This window comes from Ambystoma mexicanum, chromosome 7q (genome assembly GCF_040938575.1).
Source record: "Ambystoma mexicanum isolate Mex_15411 chromosome 7q, UKY_AmexF1_1, whole genome shotgun sequence".
NCBI classification, from domain to species: Eukaryota; Metazoa; Chordata; class Amphibia; order Caudata; family Ambystomatidae; genus Ambystoma; species Ambystoma mexicanum.
This window is the reverse complement of record NC_090941.1, coordinates 981,048,024-981,071,604: the sequence shown is the minus strand read 5'-3', so window position 1 is coordinate 981,071,604 and position 23,581 is coordinate 981,048,024.

Here is a 23,581-nt window from a genome sequence, read left to right as displayed (position 1 = left end):
TACACACTCTACACCATTTATTGATGATAAGAGGGCACACTGATGAAGAGGAATCCACCACACAAGACTCATGCCTGAGTTAACTGTCATGACCCTGAATGTACAGGGCCTACACTCACCAGTGAAGCGACGCAGTATACTGACACGCCTGACGGAACTCCAAGCTGCAATAGTGTTCCTGCAAGAAACACACCTGCTCACGATAGATGAGAAACGCATGACCCATAAGGCCTTCCCTAAACAGTACTTTGCTTCCAGAGAACGGGGGAACAAAACTAGAGGGGCCGGAATCCTATTAAATGCTAACTTACCATTTAAGAAAAAGGCTGTATACAGAGACACCGAGGGTAGGTTCCTGTTCTTGAAAGGGACCATGCATGAACAAACATACACTCTAATAGCACTATATGCCCCGAATGACAGACCAGACATCTTCCTGGGTGAAATTCTGCAGAACCTGGGTAGTTGGTGCGAGGGACAAATAATAATAGGGCAGACTTTAACTGCGTAATGGACCCTGCTCTAGATAAGACCCTCCCCCCTACTGCGGCAGATGGCAGAAACAGACAAGTACTAGGCAAACTATTCAAGGACCTAGAGGTAATAGAAACATTGAGATTCTTTCATGGCACGGAAAAATGAATTTACTCAATGCTCGCCAGTTCACACAGGCTTATCAGAGATAGATATGATCCTAACCTCATCCACACTCATCCCACAAATTGAAGACGTACAAATAGGAGTACAATATCTCTCCGACCACGCCCCAGTCATACTTAAATTGATCCCTTCAAAAAGAGGCAATAATAGAACCTGGAAACTTAATGAGATCATGGATAGGGATATAGCCCTTAGAGCCCACATGGAAACAGCACTGAACAACTATTTTCAGGACAATGCCAACGGCGATACAAACTGCGGGGTGATATGGGATGCAGGAAAAGCAGTAATACGGGACGAATTCATATCACAAACTACAGCATACACACGGGAGATAAAGCTGCTCAAACAGAAACTTGAGCTGGAACTGAAGGAAGTAGAAACACAACATAAGGCCAAACAAACACCCAAAACAGTAAGAAACCTTCGGAAAGTGAGAGCCCAACTAGAAACCCACAAGGCAGATCACACCGCACAATCCCTACTATGCACTAAACAGTCCTACTATGCAATCAGAGGCAAAGCTAACAGGTTCCTAGCAGCTAAACACAACAAACAAAAGACCCGTAATTACATAGTGAGCCTTAAGAACCCAAAAGGGGAGACAAACACATCAGAGGATGAAAAGTTGGACATCATGGAAAGTTTCCACCTAGGCCTTCTCGAATGAGAGGAACTATCCCCACAACTCCAACTAGATTACATGGCCAAAATAGCTCTCCCCCAGATCGTGGAAGAAGACAACCTGAAACTCCAAGCCCCCATAACGGCCCAAGAAATAAGCAAAGCCATATCACACTTGCCACTCAATAAGACACATGGGCAGGACGGACTCGGGAACGGGTACTATAAAACCTTCAGGAACCAACTACTGGATCCGCTAACAAACCTTTTCAACTACATCAGAGAAACTGGGGCAGTCATGCCAGACATGGGGAAATCGACCTCAGTCCTAATCCTCAAACCAGGGAAAGATCCCACAGATTGCACAAGCTACAGGCCAATATCATTACTTAATAGCGATGCCAAATTATATGCAAAGATCCTAGCAACCAGGTTGGCGAAGATCCTACCCCAAATAATTCACGAAGACCAGGCGGGATTCATTGTAGGGAAACACACACAGGACATCAGGCGGGCGGTAGACATCACAGAAGTAGGGAACAAAACAAAACAGAAATTCTCCATAGCGGCCTTGGACGCACGTAGAGCATTCGACAGCTTAGACTGGGCGTACCTGAAGCTAACCCTGGAAAATTACGGTTGCGACCCTACCTTCATAAGGATGGTCTTGGCAAACTACAAACTCCCCTCAACGACATTCATAGTCAATGGCAGACCCACCACAACAATACAAATTCGCAGAGGCACACGACAGGGCTGCCCGCTATCTCCCCTTATATTTGCAATGGCAATGGAACCAGTGGCACAAACTATAAGACAGGACCTAGAAATAAAAGGGGTGCTAGCAGGAGGGATAGAGCACAAAATAGCACTATACGCAGACAATATCCTAGTATTCTTGAGAAACACCGCAATATCACTACCCAAAACCCTAGAAAGACTACGAGAATTTGCTAAGGTACCGCGGTTTACAATTAACTACCACATAACCGAGGAAGAGGAAGTACCCAAAGAGATGGAGACACAATACCCACTAATCTGGGAACCCAAGGCCATAGACTACCTGGGCATCCAACTAACACGGGAATATAAACATCTATATGGGGAGAACATAGTACCACTATGGAAACAATTGAAGGAGGACCTCTCGAGATGGCATACCCAGGAGCTCTCATGGTTCGCACGAATAACCGCACTCAAGATGACCCTCTTACCCCGCCTCTTATATGTCATTAGCTCCCTCCCGATAGAGATCCCCCCGAAAATTAGCAGAAAACTACAAAAGGACCTTTGTATGGAATGGGAAGAAACCCAGAATCCAAAAAGAGATCCTAACCAGGCCAGCCTTATTGGGGGGACTGGGACTCCCAGACGTAGAAAGATACACACTAGCAGCCCAGATATCCCCTATGCTGAAATGGATGGGAGAAAATGCACACCAAGGATGGGTGGGAATAGAACAGGGGGAAACCACAATCCCACTAGGGACTTTGCACGCCCTATGAGTAGGAGCCAGAGGGGTGGAGGGACACCTACTAGAATCTACCCGCACCTCACTAAAAGCATGGGACACAGCACTCAGAAAACATCACATAGCGCCTGGACTGGGTCCCTTTACACCAATGGCACAGAATCAAGATTTCACCCTGGGTGGATGAGACAGATTCTGGGCAAACTGGGGACAACCTCACCCGATTCACCAGAAATAATTTTACCAGGAAGGAACCCCATTACAATTTGAGGAATGCAAGCAGAAATTTGGGATAGGGGAAAAAGATAGGTACACATATATACAAATTAGGCATTGGATCTCACAGGAAAGAGTTAGGAAAGCAGCCACCAGGACCCCCATAGGATTGGAGCTCACACTACAGGAAGGCCAGACCCACAAACCAATAACAAGAATATACAAGTTGCTAGACAACGCATGAATTGAGGATCAAATCTCATATAGAAACAATTGGGAGAAAGACTTGGGAACCCCAATCACGAAGGAGGAATGGGGACAAATCTGGAAGAGGGCTCAGAAAGCATCCAAATGCACTACAATTAAAGAAATCTCATATAAGCTACACACAAGATGGTACCTAACTCCACACAGATTAAACAAATAAAATAGCGGTATATGGAATGACAAGGCAAGCTGTATTAGCGCTCGCTTAGGTGGCTAATATTTGTTAAACAACCAGGTTTTTAGTTGTTTCTTAAACTTCAGGAAGGATTTCTCTTTGTGAGGTGGGTGGGGAGCGAATTCCAGATGCACGGGGATGCTATGGGGAATCTGGTATTGCCTGCTCTGAAAGTGGTGAAGTGTGGGATGTGGAGTTGTATATTGTTGCTGGATCTGAGGGATCTAGTCGTGATTTTGCGTGAAATGCTTCGATTGAGATAGATTGAGGCCGTGTCGGAGATGTATTTATGGGTGATGGTGAGAGTTTTGTGGAGAATTCTCGCTTCTACTGGGAGCCAATGAGCATCTCTTCTATGTTGTAAGATGTGCTCTCTTCTATTAATACCTAATGCAGCTCTAAGGGCTTTGTTTTGGAGAAGTTGGAATTTGGTTAGGTTTTGTTTGAGGTGCCTAACAATAGAACATTACAATAGTCTAACTTGTGAGCATAAGGGCTCTGGCAAATGTCAGGCAGTTTTTGGTAGAGAGAAGGGGTCTGCTTAAGGTGATGGGTTTGGCTGTGTATAACGTGGAGAAGGCAAGAGCGCTAATATGGTTTTCATAGTGAGATTGGAGTCGAGGTGTACTGCTAAGGTTTTGACTTTGTGAGATATAGTGATGGGGGTGCCATCTATCATGATGGAGGAGTAGTCAGATTGGAGTTTGCTGAGTCTGGCTGGGGAGCCGACTATGAGGATCTCTGTTTTTCTCCATTAAGACAGAGGCTATTGTTCGCCATCCAGTTTTGGAGGAGGAAGTAGATTTTCTTGATACAGGCCGTGTCCTGTTCAAGGTTACCTGAGATGGGAATAAGTATTTACGTGTCGTCGGCGAAGGTTGTGTAAATTACTCCCATGGCATCTAGTGCCGCGAAGAGTAGCTTTGTGTAGGCATTGTATAGTGTTGGGGAGAGGCAGGATGCTTGTGGTACTCCCAGAGGTACAGGGATGGGATCAGCTGCTTCTTCCCCTAGGATGACTCTTTAAGTGCTGTCTGAAACGAAGAATTTTATCCAAGTCGTGGCTTTCTGGAAAAGTGGAAGTGGGTGGATAGGGTAAGACATAGCTTGTCGTGGTCGGCTAAATCAAACGCAGCAGAGAGATCTAGTAGTAGTAGTATGCCCAATTTACCAGAATCCCTAGTAGAGTCCATCTGTTTTTTTAGGTCTAGGAGGGCGGTCTCTGTGCTGTGACTAGGCCGGAATCCTGATTGTCTGTCCCCTAACAGATAGTTCTGTTCAAAGTGGGTTTGCACTTGGGAGTATGCTATTTTATCAATGATTTCAAGGAGGAATGGTACTATTGTTATGGGCCTGTAATTCGTCGGGATTGTTGGGTCTAGTGAGGGTTTTTTGAGTAGGGGTGTGACCCATGCTACTTTGATAGATGCTGGTATTTCGCTGGAATTGAAGTACTCATTAACAAATTTGGTGATGATGTGTGATAATGCGGTTGTGCAGTCTTTGACTACTTTAGCAGGGAAGATGTCGACTTTACAGTTAGATGGCTAAAGAGATGCTATGGTGTTAAGGACTTGGTCATTGGTGACCTGTGTAAAGTGGAATTCAGGCACATCAGATCTTGTGGTGGGATCTGGCAGATGGGATGGGGTATTGGTGAGCTCTAGGAGCTTTTTTGTGAAGCTATTTTACTTTGGAGTGTGTTCACTTTGGAGGACAGAGCATCCTGTCTGGTGGTGCACCAGGCTTTGCTGGCGGTAATGGGGCTGGTGGCTTGGATGGGGATTCAAGTTCTCTAATAATAGTGAATAGTTCTTTTGTATTTAAGGCAGTGTTGGAGATCCAACTATTAAGCGATTCAGCTTTGTGGGTGAGTACGTTGAGGTTATAGGCTTTGGACAATTGTTGCAGTTTGATTTGGAGCTCTGGGGAGTTTTTTTTCTGATTAGGTGTTCTAGGGCTCTTTTTTTCCTTCTAAGTTCTATGAGCTCGTCATTGAACCAAGAGGAACTGTGATTGGGTTTGGGCACTTTGGTTTTGAGAGGGGCTACTTCATCTATAGCGGATTTTAGGCATTGATGGTAGTGGTCTGAGATGCTCTCAGTATTAATGAAGTCTAATGGTTTGGAATTGAGCAGATTGTTGAGTAGGGGGTTTAAGTTTTCAGGGGTGAGTTTGCGTGCATTTCTGACCTGGATGGGTGCTAGACTAGGTGTTTTTTTGTTATTAGAGCTGAGTTTAGGTTTATGTTAAATTGGATTAGGTGGTGGTCAGTCCATTGCATCTTGAGGATGTCTGCTATGGTTACAGTGGTGTTCAGGGTGAGTATCCATTCAAGGAATCTGCCTTTGGAATGGGTGGGGGCGTTCAGTTGTGGCAAGCTGTTGCTTTGCTGTCCCGGGGATCATTGAAACCTAGATTGAGGTCTCCTAGGAGTATATACTTGGTTTTAGGTTTGAGAGTGGGTGTGATTAATAGAGGTAAGTCTATGTCTGGGTTGTTTGGGGCTCTTGGTGATCTGTTTACTATTAGGAAGTTGATTGTTGTCTTATCTATGTGGTCACGTCTGAGGAGGGTGTACTTGGCTGGGACAGCTAATGTGATCCGTGGGACTGAAGCAGTATGCAGCCATGTTTCGTAAAGACCAATAAGTCAAGTTTAAGTTCTAGTATATAGTCATGTATGTCTGTTGCGTGGGCTCCGAGGGAGCTAACATTTAGTAAGGCTTCTGATAGTATTTCACTGGGTTTGGGAGGGCTTGAAGGCAGGGTCAAGTGGGTCTGAAGGTGGGCCGCTGTGGTGTTGGTTTTGCGGGGTCTCATTGGAGATGCTGGGCCGCTGGGCATTAATTTTGGGGTTTTCCTGGATCACGAGCGGTAGTGGTGTAGTATACGGCTGGATAAGGGGGGTGCTGTTTTTTGAAGATGGGGTGATGGTGGTGGGTGCGTGCTGAGAGTCTGTAATTTATTTTGGATACTAAAATGGGTCTAGTTGATGCTAAGTTGTGTGCGGTTCCGGAGGACAGTCATGTATGGCGTGTTCTACCCTGTAGCGGCAGTGTTTGGATGTGAGGAGTTGGGGTGGTTGGGAAGGCAGGAGTGCTGGGATGGAATGGCATGGGGCAACGCAGGGGGAGGTGTCTGTGGCAGTGAAGCCAGACTAGGCCTGTCTTGTCGAAGATGAAGGCACCTTCCAAGCAAACTATACTATTGGTAGGCATGGTTGCTGGGTGGCCAAGGGTAGTGGTGTCGGGACTGGTGTTATAGGTGCAGATGGGCATAGTTTGATGAGAAAAGGCACTGTAGAATAGGAGGAGGTAGCTATGGATATGGAGGAGCCAGTGGATTAGAGTGGTTTCTCTATGATGTGAGCTCCCAGCCCTGTTGCTAGGAGACTCATTAGTCTGGGGGACGTGTGCACCAGTGTCCTGAGGAACGTGAAATTGCATTATGGCAGGCGTTGTGGTGTATTGCATAGGAGTACTGAGGAGATGCACACCCGTGTGGCTGTTGAGCCAAGGAGTAGTTGTGCAGTCAGTTAGGCTAGTTCGGTAATAAGCAGTGGGCTATAGATCAATATAGCAATTTGGCTGATTCAAACGTTAAACAGTGGGCCAGTGACCAGCAAGAAGACAGGCTGTTTCGATTTGAAGACAACAAATAGGCTAGTTGGAGACTAAACTTGCAAATTGGAATCATTGAATCCGTATCCATTATTATTATTCATGTTCACATTGGTACTTATATATGTGACTCCACTTGTGTTATTGACCTTCATATATATTGTTCCATTTGGATAATGTACAATCCTAGTTCCCCCACACCCCACGTTTATAGGTCCTCCTCCTATAAGTCCCTCCCCCAATAGTACTAGCAATATCACACACAGTCCTCCAGCAAGTGCTAACTAACAATAATAGATATATTTCCATAGTCTTTCATTTGGGTCACTACTCCTCAGGTCCCTAGTGAACAACCTATGTACATGATTTGCGTCCATCTTCTTTTCACCTACAATAGAAGCACAGATGGACAGGACAACAAAAAGGGAGGGACATGCAAGACCTACACTGTACAAAACAAAAGAATGAGAAGAAACAAGGGGGAAAAGGGGAAGAGAGAGAAAGAGAGAGAGAAAACGAGAGAAAGAGAGGGAGACAGAGAAAGAGAGAGAGAGAGAGAGAGAGAGAGAGAAGGTGAGAGGCGGAAACAGAGAGAGAGAGAAAGAGAGAGAGAGACAAAGGAGTAAAAAGAGAAAAAGCACTAACAGAAAAAGAAAGGTGCGGAGCTAGCAGCTAATCCTTGGCCTGCCACTCGGATGTGCCACTACGCTGAGTCTCCTCTGGACAGATTGGTAAGGTGCTCGGGGTACAGGTACTGTTACCCCTGTTCTCAAGACAACTGATGCACCACTGTGCTCTCTGAAGGTGCCCTACGAACGCCAGAAAGGTGGACCCAGTAACGCAACTCCTTGACTTTAATCACAAGAGGAGGTACAAAACAGCACCTCGTACGGTCCTTGAAACCGAGGATTGTTCCAACGGTGCACAAAGTTGCATACGTAGACTTAATCCCCCGGCAGCAGTGATCTAGTCGTTATGTGCCCAGGATCTGACCCCGTTGTCTGTACAACATCTGTATTCGCAATCCTGGGAGGTGCAATCTGTCGGGAGACATATTTAATGGGCAGAGTTAGTGTCGTCAAACATTCCCAGAATTCCTCTGCATCTTGTCTTGTGTCTACTGCTTTGGTCCTGCATGAATGCATGTATGAGAGAATGCCTGATGGAATGTTATACCTGTGGAATGTTGTGGTGTGAGTGCCCATGTAAGCTTCATGAATGTCAGTTGGAGTGAAGCAGCCTGTGAGAGAGGAGGCGAGTGGATGTCTCCTGTGGACCTTCCTACTTACTTACCCTTTGACTTACCTGATGTACATACCTTGTCACTGGAACTTAGTAAAGAAGTTCACTTCCCTTGCCTGCAGTATCAGACTTTCATTTCACCCTGCAACACTGGCGACGAGATGGCTTGAGGGAAGAGCCAGGAACCTGCAGCTGTCCAGAGTGAGCAGTGCCTAGAAGCAAGGAAGGAGGTCGTTGAGCACAAGGAGGGGACATCTAACAGCCCCCGCCCCCAAATGCGAGCTGACCCCTGTCCCATAGGCCCAACAGCAGTTGCATGGCAGGAAGGGGGCAGCATGGGGCTGGAGTTGACTGTAATAGCAGTTGGACCACCAGTGGGTCCACCCTTAAGCATTTTGACCACTTGAAAAGGAGTTATAAAGAGCAGAGGAGGTTGCTGTGAATGCAAAGTAGAGGAGAAGGGTGTGCAACTGACCGGCACTGACATCGGTGCGGACATCAGCACACCCCCCTGTAGGAATCCTCAAGCTGCGGTGAGCAGCGTGACATTATCACACCCACCGGGAGGAATCCAGAGGCTGCAGTGAGCAGCGGGACATTGGCACGCCTGCCGGAGGGGGAGTCTACGGGCTGCGGTGAGCAGCGGCATTGGAGGTAGTGTTACTGAAACCCTGCTCTCCATCTCACCTTGTGTATTGAGTGGTACCTGAGGGTTCTTGGATGCATCCTGCTCTGGGGACGCTGCATCGTTTTGAGCAGGCGCTCTTCTTCTGTCGGTGATTCGTGAGGAGTGATGACATTGGCCTCAACTCTAACCGCTGCGACTTCTCAACGTTCTGAGCGCCGCACCAATGTCCTTTCCTCTAATGACCGGCACAGAGCACGGAACGAAAGGAGAAGAGCATTTGATGATCGGGATGAGTGCTTTTTGGTCCCGTGCACACTACAGGCTCGCTTGAGCAGGACAGGCATTGCCCACCAATGCCTAAAAAGATGAGAATGGCTGTCAGTGGGGCCACAGAAAAGGAGATTGAACAAGAGAAGGTCCCAATGCTATGGGGCACCAGGGCCTGATCAAGTATGCAGTTCAGGAGGTGGGCACGGACAATGGTGAGACAGTGAGCGCTCGCAGTCATCAAGTGAAAAGGTACTGTTGCAAGAATTTTGTTCTGTGTGCTGCATGCTGTTTGGCGTCAGAGTAGGCATCTGCTAATTGAAGGGAGACTTGGGGATATTGCAGATGTTGTGGTTCTACCCTTGAGGATCCTGAGAGTGCATATCTCATGGTTTTGGAAGAACATGATATGGATTTCTGGGCATTTTTCAGAGAGCTTTCAGTATATACAGCGAATACTAACTTGGTTATCGTGTGTGATGTGGGGCCTGTGACATGTCTTGGGTCCTGCTTGGTTATGTTTGGCTCAGTTCTCTTTGGGTTGATTGTGGTTGAAGAGTTTCTTGGTATGATTAACTTGGCCTCTGTTTAGAACAGTTGAATTGCTTGCAGATCATTGGTTGTGACAACAGTGCATTAATTAACAGTGATGTATGATGTAACATTCACTAACATTTTGCTTCCACAGGACCAACGTGTACATTATGGACTTTAAAGTTTGATTGTTATTTTCACAAAATGTTTAGAGTTTCAATATTTGGATTGCAATTTATCACCTGTTGTGTGGTTGAGGGTGATGGGTGTATCTTACACGTGATGTGCATTGGTATAATGTTTGAAGTTTTGTCTTATAACAATTTATGGGGGTTTGGAACCCAGCACACGTTTTATAGGGGTGTTCTGCCACCTATGCCACAAGTTTTGGGGTTTGTAAGCCGTCACTGGAAAACCGCTGACATAACATACAGGGCTAAAATAACTAATTTAAAGAAAAATCACTATAATTAACAAATCACTACTGCATCTAATTCAACTGGGAAACTTTTTCAAATACTTAAACATATTGAAAAACCTGTTGCACTATCTCCCCCTTTTCAACCCACTCAAAAAGATTGTGAAGCAGTTCAAATTGCGTTTCACAATAAAATTATCAAGGCGAGAGAAACAATCTCCAATTGTAAGGTAACCAATATCACTATTCTAGACAACACAGGGACAGATAAGATTGACTCACAAAGTCCAAAATTCTATTTTAAACCCATTTCATTGGAAGGTATGAATAAAACCCTCTCAAGTATCAAATGCACTTCATGCACGGAAAATGTACTGCCCCCAAAACTAATCCTTGACAACGCTACCATTTTTGCACCATTTCTGACAAGAATGGTAAATGCGTCATTTAGAGATGGTAACGTTCCAGCCGATATCAAAACGGTCACAGTAACACCATTACCTAAAAAACCTGAACTTAGCCAACAGGACCCCGCAAATCTAAGGCCAATTACCAACTGCAACTTTTTACTAAAAATACTTGACAGGATTGCTACAGAACAACTCCAAGAATTTGTGGATGACAACAACTTACTCCATCCACAACAATCGGGCTTTAGGACAGCCCACAGCACAGAATCAGCGCTTTTAGATCTGCAGACAGAAATGCTAAGCATCCTGGATCAAGGTAAATCTGGTTTACTGATCCTATTGGACCTAACGACAGCCTTCGATCTGCTGGATCACCGGAGACTCCGAGAGGCCCTAGATAAATCAGGAAACTGCTCTGAGGAGGCCATAGACTGGGTGTCATCATTTCTGCAGGATAGGCAATCTAAAATCGTCTGGGGCAAACACTCTTCAAAATCTAAACCAGTTAACTGGAGTTCCACAGGGCGCAATCTTCTTCCCTCTACTATTTAATTTATACATGCGATGCCTATGTCCCATCTCGATATATTTTTTACCAACTTTGCTGATGACACCCAATTGGTGTTCGAACTTCCTGGTAACTACGAACAGGACAGCGAAAAACTCTCGAGAATCTATAACATCATCGAGTGTTGGATGAAAGACAATTGGATGTGCTTAAATGCCTCCAAGACGGAACTTATGATCTTCGGTTCTCCTTATGCTAGAAAAAAACTTAGTCCACAATACGCCGAATTTAAGATCAAAGAGACACAGATAGTTATAGCAGAAAAAGTTAAAACACTAGGCGTCTATCTTCAGGCATCCTTGGGAGCAGAAGCCCACACTGCCTAACTCAAAAGGAACTGTCGTTATTATCTGAAACTATTGAAAAAAATAAGACCCTTGCTGAGCCCACAAACCAGTGCGACAATAGCAAGAGCCACAATTCCCTCCCGGTTGGATTACGGAAACTCCTTACTCCTTGGCGCAAGCAGTAAATGCTTAAAACAATGCCAAGTGGTGCAAAATAACGCAGTCAAAACAATCACCAATACACCCAAGAGAGATCACATCACAAAAGACAGAAAGGACTTACATTGGCTGGCGATCGAGGATCGTATCACATTCAAAGCCATTACCTTAGTACACTGATGCTTATATGGAAAAGCACCGACTTACCTAAAAAAGCAATTTGTGTGGTACGAATCACATTGCAACTTGAGGTCCAATAAATCTGGCCTCCTGCGAGTTATTCCTACCAAAAAAGCTAAAGGATTAGGTAGGGCATTCACGACCAAGGCAGTCCTCATATGGAATAAACTCCCTCCTGGGCTGAGATTGGAAACTAACCATCTAGTCTTCAAGAAGCAACTCAAGACACTTCTCTTTAAATAAGATCCCTACTCCCGACAGCCAGCTAGCCCAACTCTGTTCCAAATGTCTGTTACATGTGACTTTTGGCCTGTCCCGTTTCTATACTCCAGTCTGTCTTTTTGTGAAGAGCTCTGATTCCTGCGGGCTGCAGCGCCATACAAATATATAAATAAATAAATAATAAAATAAATAGGGGTGTTCTGCCAACTGTACCACTAATATTGGGGTGTTGGACACCACAATTGAGGGGGATTCCTGCCCGTGCCTTGGGGAGTTGGCCGCCAGTACCTTAGGGGGTGGTCCTCTCTACCTGCCGTGCACGGTAGTGGGTACCTGTGCTCTGTGCATTTTGCGTATTGATTAATTGTTCTGGTTTAGTATACTAGAAGATTAAGTGTGTGCTGTGTTTCAGTGCACCTCAGTTGTTGGCAGCAGGATGGTTGAGAGTGCTGTTTTGCGTTTTGAGATTGTGTGGCATGGTGGTGTTTTGAGTGTTAGGGCTGGTTCCTTTGGTTGAGTGTCTGTTGTTAGGTCTAGGACAGACTTTTAGTGTTTCGGATGGGTTTTGCTTCATTGTTGGTCATTGAAGGGACGGTAGATGGGAGCATGTATCCTTGTTCTTCAGAATGGAGTGAGTGGAATTTGGATTGTAGTTTGGAGTGGAGGTGATCATAGTGCTGTTGGTTTATACTTTGATCGCATTTCCCATTGTATTTTCCCTCGTACCTCTTTCTGTACCTTATCTTGGTTTCTGTTGAGGAGGAAGATGTGTTGTGCCTTGTTATCCCTGCATTGGTCCTGCATGAATGCGTGCATGAGAGAATGCCATGTTATGACTGTGGAATGTTGTGGTGTGAGTGCCCTGTAAGTTCCCTGAATGGTCAGTTGGAGTCAAGCAGCCTGTGAGAGGGGAGGCCGATGGAAATCTCCTGTGTACCTTCCTACTTACTTATCCTTGGACTTACTTGATGTATATACCTTGTCACTGGAACTTAGTAAAGAAGTTCACTTACCTTACCTGCAGTATCAGACTTTAATTTCACCCCGCAACACTTACTTTCACGAAACAACAGTATACTTATATAGGATTCAGAATTCAAAGTCCCAATGACTTCGAATGTTTAGGCCATGTCAATACAAATCTTAGCAGAGTAGAGGGATTTTAGGTTTGGGGGTTGTGGCCTTACACGGAGCCCACTCTTTCCGTGACCAAGTTGGTCCCTTGACTCTTGCTGACATTTCAGTGCCCTCATTGGCCATGAAAACATGCAGAAGAATGTGTTGCGAACGGGTAATGATGGGTAGACCCCACGCACATGCTTTCAGAAAAGATTTTCACATTGCACTTATTCTCCAGTGTTAGGGCCCAAAACAAACAAGAAAGAAGAAAAAGAGTGACTTTTAGTTTTAATTTCAAAATCTAAGCACAGAGTCAACCACTGAGAAAGCTCAAAACCATCAGCTCCATTTCGATGGATTGTATTTATATATTTATTTTATGTATTGATTGTGTATAATGCGCCTATACAGCAAATGGTGTTTCCAGGTGCCATAATATATATTGTGTATGTGGATGCCTGGCAAACAGCAAAACAAGTGGAAAGTCATTGGGCCTCATTACATGGATGGCGGTAACCATGGCGCTACTAGCGCCATGGTTGCCACAGGAGTCCGGCATAGTGAATGGCGGAATTACTGCCCCATTCCAAGGTTGGCGGGGGCAGTAATTCCCCATTCACCATGGCCCTTCCCCATTCCCATTTGAGCCCCCATAGGGCTCAATGGGAATGGGGAAGGAGCAAATAACGGTACCGCAATTAGCGGTACCGTTATTTGCTCTGAAGTCCCTCAGCGGGTCTCGTCCATAATGTGTGGACTGACCACACGTTAAGGACGGGACCCGCTGAGGGACCTCGTAGTAGGGCGGTAAGGGATTACCGGCACCAGTGCCCTTACCGGTGCCGGTAATCCCTTACTGCCATCCGTGTAATTGTCTGCCTGTGCTAGCACACACAGGTACAACAAAATATAATTTTGCATGCAGGGGAATGTAAACATTTCACTTATGTGTTTATGGGTCCCCTGCATCTAATTTTCATCACGCACAAAGCTACATGTAACCATGAAGAGAAAATGAAGGCGAAGTCACTTTTACTCTTCACTCTGCTTTGTGAAAAATAAAACGTCTCCTGCAAATGATGCTTTGCCGGTGGCATTTTATAAAGGATTCCTATGGAATCTGCCTGTGATTTACCAGATGTAAATGCAAGGTGTATTCTCATGCAGGCGTAAAACCGGGTACTCTTTGCAAGAAGGAGGAAAGCAAAGCGGAGATGCTAACTCCACTTTGCTCATCTCCTACATCTTGGGAACATGTGAAAAGGGGGCAGGACATAAAATGGATGCATGAAAGCATTATACCTCACTTCTACGCATGCATTTAATGCACCGCCCCATAAAAAATGGCCCCCATATTGGTAGGCACAGAGCTGGCAGACATGTTGCCTGTATTTTCTGTGCTAACAATCCAGCCGTTCACAGGCAGCCCAGCCACATATGTATTCCATTCCATGTGATTTCACTGCCTGAAACAGGTGAATTTTTCGCACTGAATTTAGGGCACAGTGCGTATCTGCTGATATACTACAAAGCCTGTTTAGCCCCTAAAACCCAACCTAACTTAAGCAGCTGCTCAGAGCAGGTGCAAATCAGGGGTGGGAGTCAGACATCAGTCGTAGCAGGTCCTGTAAGCCTGCACCTGAAACAATACAATTATTTAGCAGTGGGAACAGAATGACAATGCCAAAATGTCCTGCATAGGGCAGCACTTCACTTTCATGTTTTAGGGCAAATTCCTTTACTGATAGTAGTTTCTCTGTTACCTGATTGGAGGGTGAGACAGAGTTTCCTCAGACTTCGTTTAAATATAGTTCACACAGGAGAGGTGCTCACTAAATGGGCGAGGGGTGACGAAGCACAGAAACTGCATGGTATAAATGTTAAATGTTAAATGTTAAAGGTATTTGTACCGTGCACCGTCACCAACGGAACTGGTCCCCAGGTGCTCTGGGCGATCTGTAAACGATAAGGTGGGATGGGTTAGTAAGGTGAAGAGGGAGTAGGATAGTGAGAGGAGTGGTGTTCTGTTGGCAGCTCAACTCCGTATACACCGGGTGCTGAGCTTTGGTGCGGGTATTGGATCGGTGTCAGTCCGCGTGTGCTGTTGCTCCAGCTTATGTGTTGTTGCAGTGTTGTGAAGTGAGTGCGGCTTGTTGTGCGAGAGGTGGCTGTGTGAGTTTTTTGAGTGAGATAAGTATGCAGAGTTTAAGCTTATATTGGTTAGTGGGTTACCTGACCTTTAGCATGCTAACATTCACAGTTTTGTCTAAGTGTGGCACTTGTTGGCCTTCATAATCCCATCTAGATGCGGCGCAGGCCAATGTTTAGGATTTTATGTAGGTGTGGGCATGCCAACATTCACAGTCTTATCTAGATGCGGCGCAGGCTAGTGTTTAGAAATCTGTCTAGATTCGGGCATGCTAACATTCACAACTTTATCTGGATGCTACGCAGGCTGGTGTTCACAATTCCAAGAGTGGCACACGCCAACATTCAAGTTTCATCTGGGCGCGGGCTTGCTATCCTTCAATCAATCTCATCTAGATGCGACGCAGGCCAATGTCCACAACTCTAGGTGTGGCTTGTGCTAGTCTTCAGGTTTCGCATAGGTGCGGGCACGCTAACGTTCGAAGTCCTATCTAGATGCGACGCAGGCTAATATTCAGAAATCTATCTAGGTGTGGGCATGTTGGCATTCAGGTTTCACCTAGGTGCGGGCATGCTAACATTCAAACTCCTATTTAGATGCGACGTAGGCTAATATTCACAAATCTATCTAAGTGTGGACATGCTAATATTCACAATTCTATCTAAGTGCGGGCATGCTAACATTCAAAGTCCCATCTAGATGCGACGCAGGCCAATATCCACAATTCCATCTAAGTGTGGCCATGCTAATATTCACAATTCTATCTAAATGTATCTGCCGGTCTGTATATGGTCCATCCGGTACGTACGAGTGGGTGAGTCACTTGAGGGCTTTCGTCTGGGTCTAAGTATGTGTCTCTGGAGCCTTCCTTTTGTGGCTATTTTCCATGATATCTTATGCTCTGTCGAGTGGTTGGTTCTTTGGTTTGAGTGTTTGTCCAATTTGAGAGTGGCTGAGGTTGGAGTTATTTTCATTATCGTTTTGATGTCTGGGCATTCAAGTGCGTCTCCGTTGTGGTTACGCTGTGAAGAGCCATGATTTGAGGAGTTTCCTGAATGCTAGGTGGTTTGTTGTGTTCTGTATATTCGTAGATAGGTCATTCCAGGTTTTGGGTGCCTGGTGAGAGAAAGAGGGTCCTCCGAGTTTTTTTCTGTTGTAGGGTTTTGGTTCCAGGCATATGTCGGTGCTTGATCTTAGTGTTCTTGTCGTTTGATGTAGGCGTAGTTTGTCGCTTAGGAATTCTGCGCCTTGTTTGTGTATTGCTCTGTGCGTGATGCACATGGTTTGAACTTTATTCGCTGTTTTAGTGGTAGTATTTTTAGCGCGGGTGTGATGTGTTCTCTTCTGGGTAGCTTGAGGAGGAGTCTGGCTGCTGCATTTTGTATGCGTTTCAGTTTTTTTAGAAGTCGTTCGGGCATGTCCAGGTATAGGCTATTGCCATAGTCTACTCTGACATGATCAGAGCGATGATGGTAAGTGGTTTGTTGGCGAACTACAGGAACGGTAGGATCCTTTTTGCTGCTCGCATGAGGAAGAAACATTTCTTGATTACCGAGTTTACTTGTGGCTCTAGAGTGAGGTTGTTATCCATCAGGACCCCTAGGTTTTTTACAGTTGATGATGGTTCTGGTGTGGTGCCGAGCTCTCTTGGCCAGGGAATGTAATTGATGTCTCCTCCCTTTTTTGAAACAATCAATACCTCTGTTTTGCCTGGGTAGATTTTGAGATGGTTGAGGTTCATCCATTTGAATATGCCACAAAGGCAATTCTCTAGAGTGGTGTTTTCTTCTCGGGTGTCTTGTATGTTGAAGATTATTTGAGTATCGTCGGCGTAGTTGTAGCATGTGAGGTCGTGTTTTTTGATGAGTTTGAATAATAGGCACATGTAGATGTTGAATAGAAGCGGGGAGAAGGATGATCCTTGTGGTACTCCGCACATGGAGTCTCTGGGTTTGGATTTAAAAAGTTTCATTCATACCGTTTCTGTTCTGTTTGTTAGGAAGGATTTGATCCATAGTAGGGCAGTGTCTGTTATCCCTAGTCCTTCTAATCTAGGTTGGCGTGGTTGACAGTGTCGAAATCTGCAGAAATATCAAGGAGAATCAGGGCGGTACTGTTGTACGAGTCTGCGTTTGTTTTTAGGTCGTCCCATATTGAGAGGAGAGCTGATTCTGTTCCTCTCCTAGGTCTGAAACCAACTTGTGCCTGGTGTAGTAGGCAATGCTCTTCTATGAATTCTTGGGTTATTTGGTAGACGTACGTTTCTAGTAAGGATTCTGGAAGACAGACAATCAGAGGGAACCTGGGAAATTAGAGTAAACCTGCTGCAAAGGTTTGTGGACAGAGAAGAAGGCCTACTGGCTGAAACGTTTTGGGACAGAGTGATCGCTGGTCATGAGACAGCTCTCATACTAAAGGTGGTTCAGGCTCTACAAACATGTAGAACAGAAAAGGCTCCACCCACAGATACACTTACAGACACTGTCCTAATGCCGGGGTGTCTAAATAATTCTATTATAAAAACATTCAGGGTAGTGCTTCAAAATAGTAAGCCAAATATCCTTTACATGCATTATTAGGTCATCAAGCGTGATAGAAGAAGCCACAAATCCCTCGTTCTTAATTGTAACTGAATTCAATTTATTGATTTTTTTATATTAACCAAGAAATCATAAGCCATAGCTGGCTAGTTACTAAACAGAAAAAGAAACATAAGTCCAATAGTTGGAAAAACAATTACACAATGGATACTCTCGCTGTTCAGAAATCACACAGTGAGTGGGTTAGTATCATTTAGTGGTGCAAAAAAACATATTTGTTCACAGTGAACAGGAAAAAACAGGTTTTTTTTTCAGTTGTATCAACAAGTTGTACAATTGTTCTGTAGCACAAAATAGCCCAATTTGTTAGTCCACTAGTATGGCCAGGTACTCAGGTTACCCAGCTGTATTTGGGGGGACAGAACAATCAAATCAGGGTGTCAATTGAATTGCAAGAGCAGAGGACCAAAACCATCGGTCTACGCCAGGGGGAGGGGCCCCCTATCAAGTTGTAAAGGTCAAAAAGGGCACATGAAGTGCTAGGCCTTGGGGCGTTTCGGCTGGAGAATGGAACGCCTTCATCTGAGCCTCCGGTTTGGAAATCTCTGTATGATGTAAGGAAAGAGAAAAAGGAAAAGAAGAGAAGAAAAGGTAAGGAATGAGAACTTAAATAAGGCCTCAATACCTGTTTTAAAAGCAAAAAATGCTAACACGATAAAGTATTGCTGTTTAAGCATGCAATTTGAGTAAAAGATATTGATATTGTAATACCAACACAAACAGTCATAATCTGAATTGTTAAAATGGAGGAGCTGCGGGGGGCCAACGTGTGGTTGAGAGCCGCTAGACTTCGCCGCGGCAGGGCGGGATCCTGTCTCACTTTAGGAACCTGGCATCCATGTGCAGGGATGGTTCGGCTGACACAAGGTGGGTGCACCTACAGGGGACGGTGTTTGGTGGTCCCTTGTGTAGTAAGAAGGGTCACCTCAAGGGGTGAAACTCTAAAAATGCAAGTAGAGAAAAACAGAAAAAAGCGCCATTTCAGCATTATATTAGTGTGTCACATAGGTACAGAGAAACCTCAAAAGCCGTAATACCTTAGAGGGGAGTCCTAAAGGATAGGTCCCCAGTCGGCCGGTTGGTGTGTGGAAGAACTGGCGTGCTGCAGGCTGATGTTAGCTGTCAGCACTTCATAGTAGTCACAGTAGACAGCTGCAGGGAGTAAACAAAATGGTGCCACAGTTAGAACACAGTGGGTAGCGGGAGCGGAAAGACAGCCAGCTGAGAATAGGGCTTGTAAAACGAGCCTATAGTGCACACAAGTGCTTACCTGTGATGGAATCGCTAATTCCAAATATTGCTTCGTGCTCCGTTGCGGCTACAGCTTTCCTAACGCAGTGCGGGAGCTGTACCATTGAATTACCGGGTGCGCATGCGCTAGGGACTAGTGGAAAATAGTCCTGCGCATGCGTAAAGCACAGGTGGCTTTAGCATTGTTATGACAATGCTAATGCAATCGCGGCCGCCAAGGAGGAGGCTGTGAGTGGCTGAAAACATGCAGGAGGCTGCTGGAGTGTCCCTCTCAAGTGCAGTCCGCGTGAGATGAAGATTGTCAGCCAGAGTAAAGATTGTATTCTGTGCAAAGATCACAGTGCGCCGCAGAGCAAAAAGTACAATGGCGTTGTAGTTTGGCCAGAGGTGGGTGGTAAATAATCTAACGAAAAAATACTGTCTGGTGCAGACAGCAAGGCTCATGTGGCCCCCAGGGAATCGTCGGGCTCATATGTAGGGGGTGGTGGGGAAAGTTGCACAGAGGGTGGCAACGGCCACCCTCTTTGATTGTTCTGTCCCCCCAAATACAACTGGGTAACCTGTGTACCTGGCCATACTAGTGGACTAACAAAGTGGGCTATTTTGTGCTACAGAACAATTGTACAACTTTTTGATACAACTGAAAACAACCCTGTTTTTTCCTGTTCACTGTGCACAAATATGTTTTTTTGCACCACTAAATGATACTAACCCACTCACTGTGTGATTTCTGAACAGTGAGAGTATCCATTGTGTAATTGTTTTTCCAACTATTGGACTTATGTTTCTTTTTCTGTTTAGTAACTAGCCAGCTATGGCTTATGATTTCTTGGTTAATATAAAAAATCAATAAATTGAATTCAATTAGAATTAAGAACGAGGGATTTGTGCCTTCTTCTAGCAAGCTTGATGACCTAATAATGCATGTAAAGGATATTTGGCTTACTATTTTGAAGCACTACCCTGAAAGCTTTTATAATATAATTATTTAGATACCCCAACATTAGGACAGTGTCTGTAAGTGTATCTGTGGATGGAGCCTTTTCTGTTCCCCATTGTACTACCGCCCTTTTTCCTTCAACAGTAGGGGCTATCCCTTTCGTTAAAAGGAATCTACAAACATGTAACCTAATAGATAAGTATCGAAAATGATGAGATGTGCCTCAGCCACCTCTATAGTGCCCGTATGGAAACTGATTAACTCAGAGATTGCGGCATCTAACGCCACTTGTATTGCACAATGGAAATGGTTTGTTGTTTACAATTGTTTTTAATACATTGTGTAGCAATCCTCTATCTTACTATTTTAAGCAGCCAATGTGGTAGGTTTCTTCTTTTCGTTTCCTTTTTTGTGTGTAGAAATTGAGTTGTGTATATAAAAACCAAAGATGGGTGTGACACAATAAAAAAGAAAAAATAGTAGTTTCTCTGTGGAACCAGCAGCAGCTTCCGTCACGCCACCTGCAAGCAGGTCAGTAGCTTCCACAGCAGCCCCTCAGCAGGTAGCCTGCAAGACTGCTGCCAGCCCCCATTGCAGCAGCTCCTGCAATGGAGGAGTGTATGAAGGCTGTGCCAGTCCAAGGTCAATAGGCCCAGGTGGTCAGACCTGACAGACCAAGTATTATTCTCGATCTGCATCCTGGACACACCCTATTTTCCTCCTCAACACCTAGTCCATCACGTCGGCCCCCGCGCCACCCGACTCACTAGATGATATTCGTCCCTCTCCCCTCTTCTCTCTCCACCATGTACAGCTGTACATGGTGCCCTCTGTGCCCCTCTGTGCCCCTCTGTATCCTATCCCCCCGCTATATATCCCTTATTTTGTTAACTCTGAAAAGCTCTGTATTATGCATCGGTACTGTTGTATACCCCTGTAAAGCGCTGTGTTGTGTATCTGTATTGTAAACCTCTGTAAAGTGCTCTGTTGCTTCTCAAAGCTAGGTCCGCGCTCAATAAATGCCACAATGAGGTGGTGTACCCGAAGGAGCGTGCCTTTCTCCTATCCTGTTTAATGTTTACATTCGTCCACTCTTTGATCTCTTTGATCTCCTGGATGCCGCCGGCATTGGTTACAGGAGAATATAAGGCCGACAAAGCCAGGATTAACCAAGTTTAAATGATGATTCAGGTTTGGATGGCCTCTAATTCACTGACCCTTAATGATAGCAAAACAGAGCTTATGTTGGTGGGCTCCTCACAGCGTATTAAGAGGCTTAACGAAGAATATACACAGTTTACAATTGCTAACTGTAAGATTCAGATCAGCCATTGTGTTAAGCCCCCTGGGATCCATCTGGATTCTAGCCTCTCCATGAAGCAACATGTCCGACATACCAAGACCACATGTGTTTACAGGACTAAGTTGATTAGGCAGATCAAGCCTTATCTGTCTATAGCAAACATTTCCATGCTGGCCATGGCTTTGGTAAACTCCAGGATCGACTATTGTAATCATCTTCTGGTGGGCACCTCAAAGGGTGACATTCAGACTCTGCAAGTGGCCCGAATTGGGGCAGTAAGAGCTGTGTGTGGGCTTGTGAGAGCAGAACATGTTACGCAGGCAAGGAGATCACCGCAATGGCTACCAGTGCACCATTGAATCCCTGATAAGATCTTATCTCTTACCCATAAATGTATGGTGAACCAAGCACCTGCCTATTTGACACAGCGGGTTCAGCAGATCCCTGTCCTGCGATCATTACGCTCTAATGAACTGGGCACGCTTTTTGTGCCCCGGCTTAAACTCAAACATTTTGGGGGTACCTGCTTTGAAGTTGGAGCACCGACTCTCTGGAATTCCCTTCCCAGTGATGTCAGGGATATCACTTGTTTCGCAGGCTTTAATAAAGCTATAAAAACCATCTTCTTTAACTCAAAGGATTAGATTTGACTTCCTTGTGGCTATCAACCTGGATTTCTGACTTGACCTTCTCTGACACTTAGCCCATATTATGTGTTTTGTTTATTGCCTGTGAGTGCACTGAGGCCTATAGGTGTGTTGCGCGGTACAAATATGTAATAATAATACTTTTTTCTCCCTCCTGGCAGAAATAGATGATAATTGGCCAAACAGGTAGAATATTTATTTGTATCCCCTTGTGCTAAAACCGCTTACTGTCTACATTCCAGAGCATTGTGGCTCCTGGGTGTGACATCACACAAGCCTGCTTTTCCCATATTTATTTCCCAGGAGGATAGCTCAGCTGCAACTTGCTGGCCTTGGAAGCAAGACAACACGGAGCGCCACAGGTTCGATCACCGAGTCCGCGCTAAGAAACCTCTGGGTATTTTGCGCATTGTAAATAACCTATCATATCATATCATATCCTCTCATAGCTCATACCCATCATGATGAGTGAATAGGCCTCCACAGTTAACATTAGCCCCAGTGCAATCTTGAAATCGCTAACATTGTGGGTGCGGTGGACCGCACAACTGTGACTCTTGCACCGCATAGGGTATGCAATCAGGTCTTCCATGACAATCAGAGGCAGCACAGCATCAATGCGCACATGGTTTGTGATACAGACATGCTCTTCACCCATGTGTCTGGTTAACATATGACTCCACGATCATGGGACGAAGCCAGCTGCTGCGCATCATGGAGTGTCTGCACCACCACTGGACTTAACTGGTGTGTACATAATAACACACTACCATAGACAATCATGGCATCACAGACCTACAACATCTGGAACCTTAACGCATATCACTCCTCGCACACATTTCAATGATAGAACACAGAGGCGAGGGGCCCGCCCTGCTACAGCAGTGCTATCCCATATGAACATATGATTACAAATCAACAGCAATTGATTTAAGGTATTAGGATGTTTTATCAATGTTGATGTTACATTTTAGAGGAATTGTACTTTTTCGTGATGGATTGTTTTTTTAGATGGATTGTTTGATAATTGCATAAAGATTTGTAATATATGTAATATATATATGTATACCATATGATTACACATTGATACACTACCAGACGTATCATGGTACCATACCATTGGAGAAGAAAATAACGTAAATGGTCAACAGTGCACTCGGATAACTCCAATGAAGATGAACGCATCCAGCACTGTCGTGACAATGGGGGTCATTCCGAGTCGGGCGGTAGGGGATACCGGACATTGGTAAGGAGACTAGTGCCGGTAATCCCCTACCGCCCGATTCCGAGGTCCCTTAGCGGGAACCGTAAGGGACGTGTGGTCGGACCACACGTCCTTTACGGGTCCCGCTAAGGGACCAGGGCGCAAATAATGGGCTTGCCATTCGCGAGCCCGTTATTTGCGCCCTCCCCATTCCCATTGAGCCCTACGGGGGCTCAAATGGGAATGGGGAATGGTTTGTTCAATGGGGATTTACCGGTCCCTCCATGGTCAGAATGGACCGGTAAGTCCCCATTGAACCAAACCGGAGTCGGTACCGGAATGGGAGACAGCCATGGAGCTAATGGCTCCATGGCTACCACCATACTCGGAATGACCCCCAAGGTCTGCTTCCTGATAA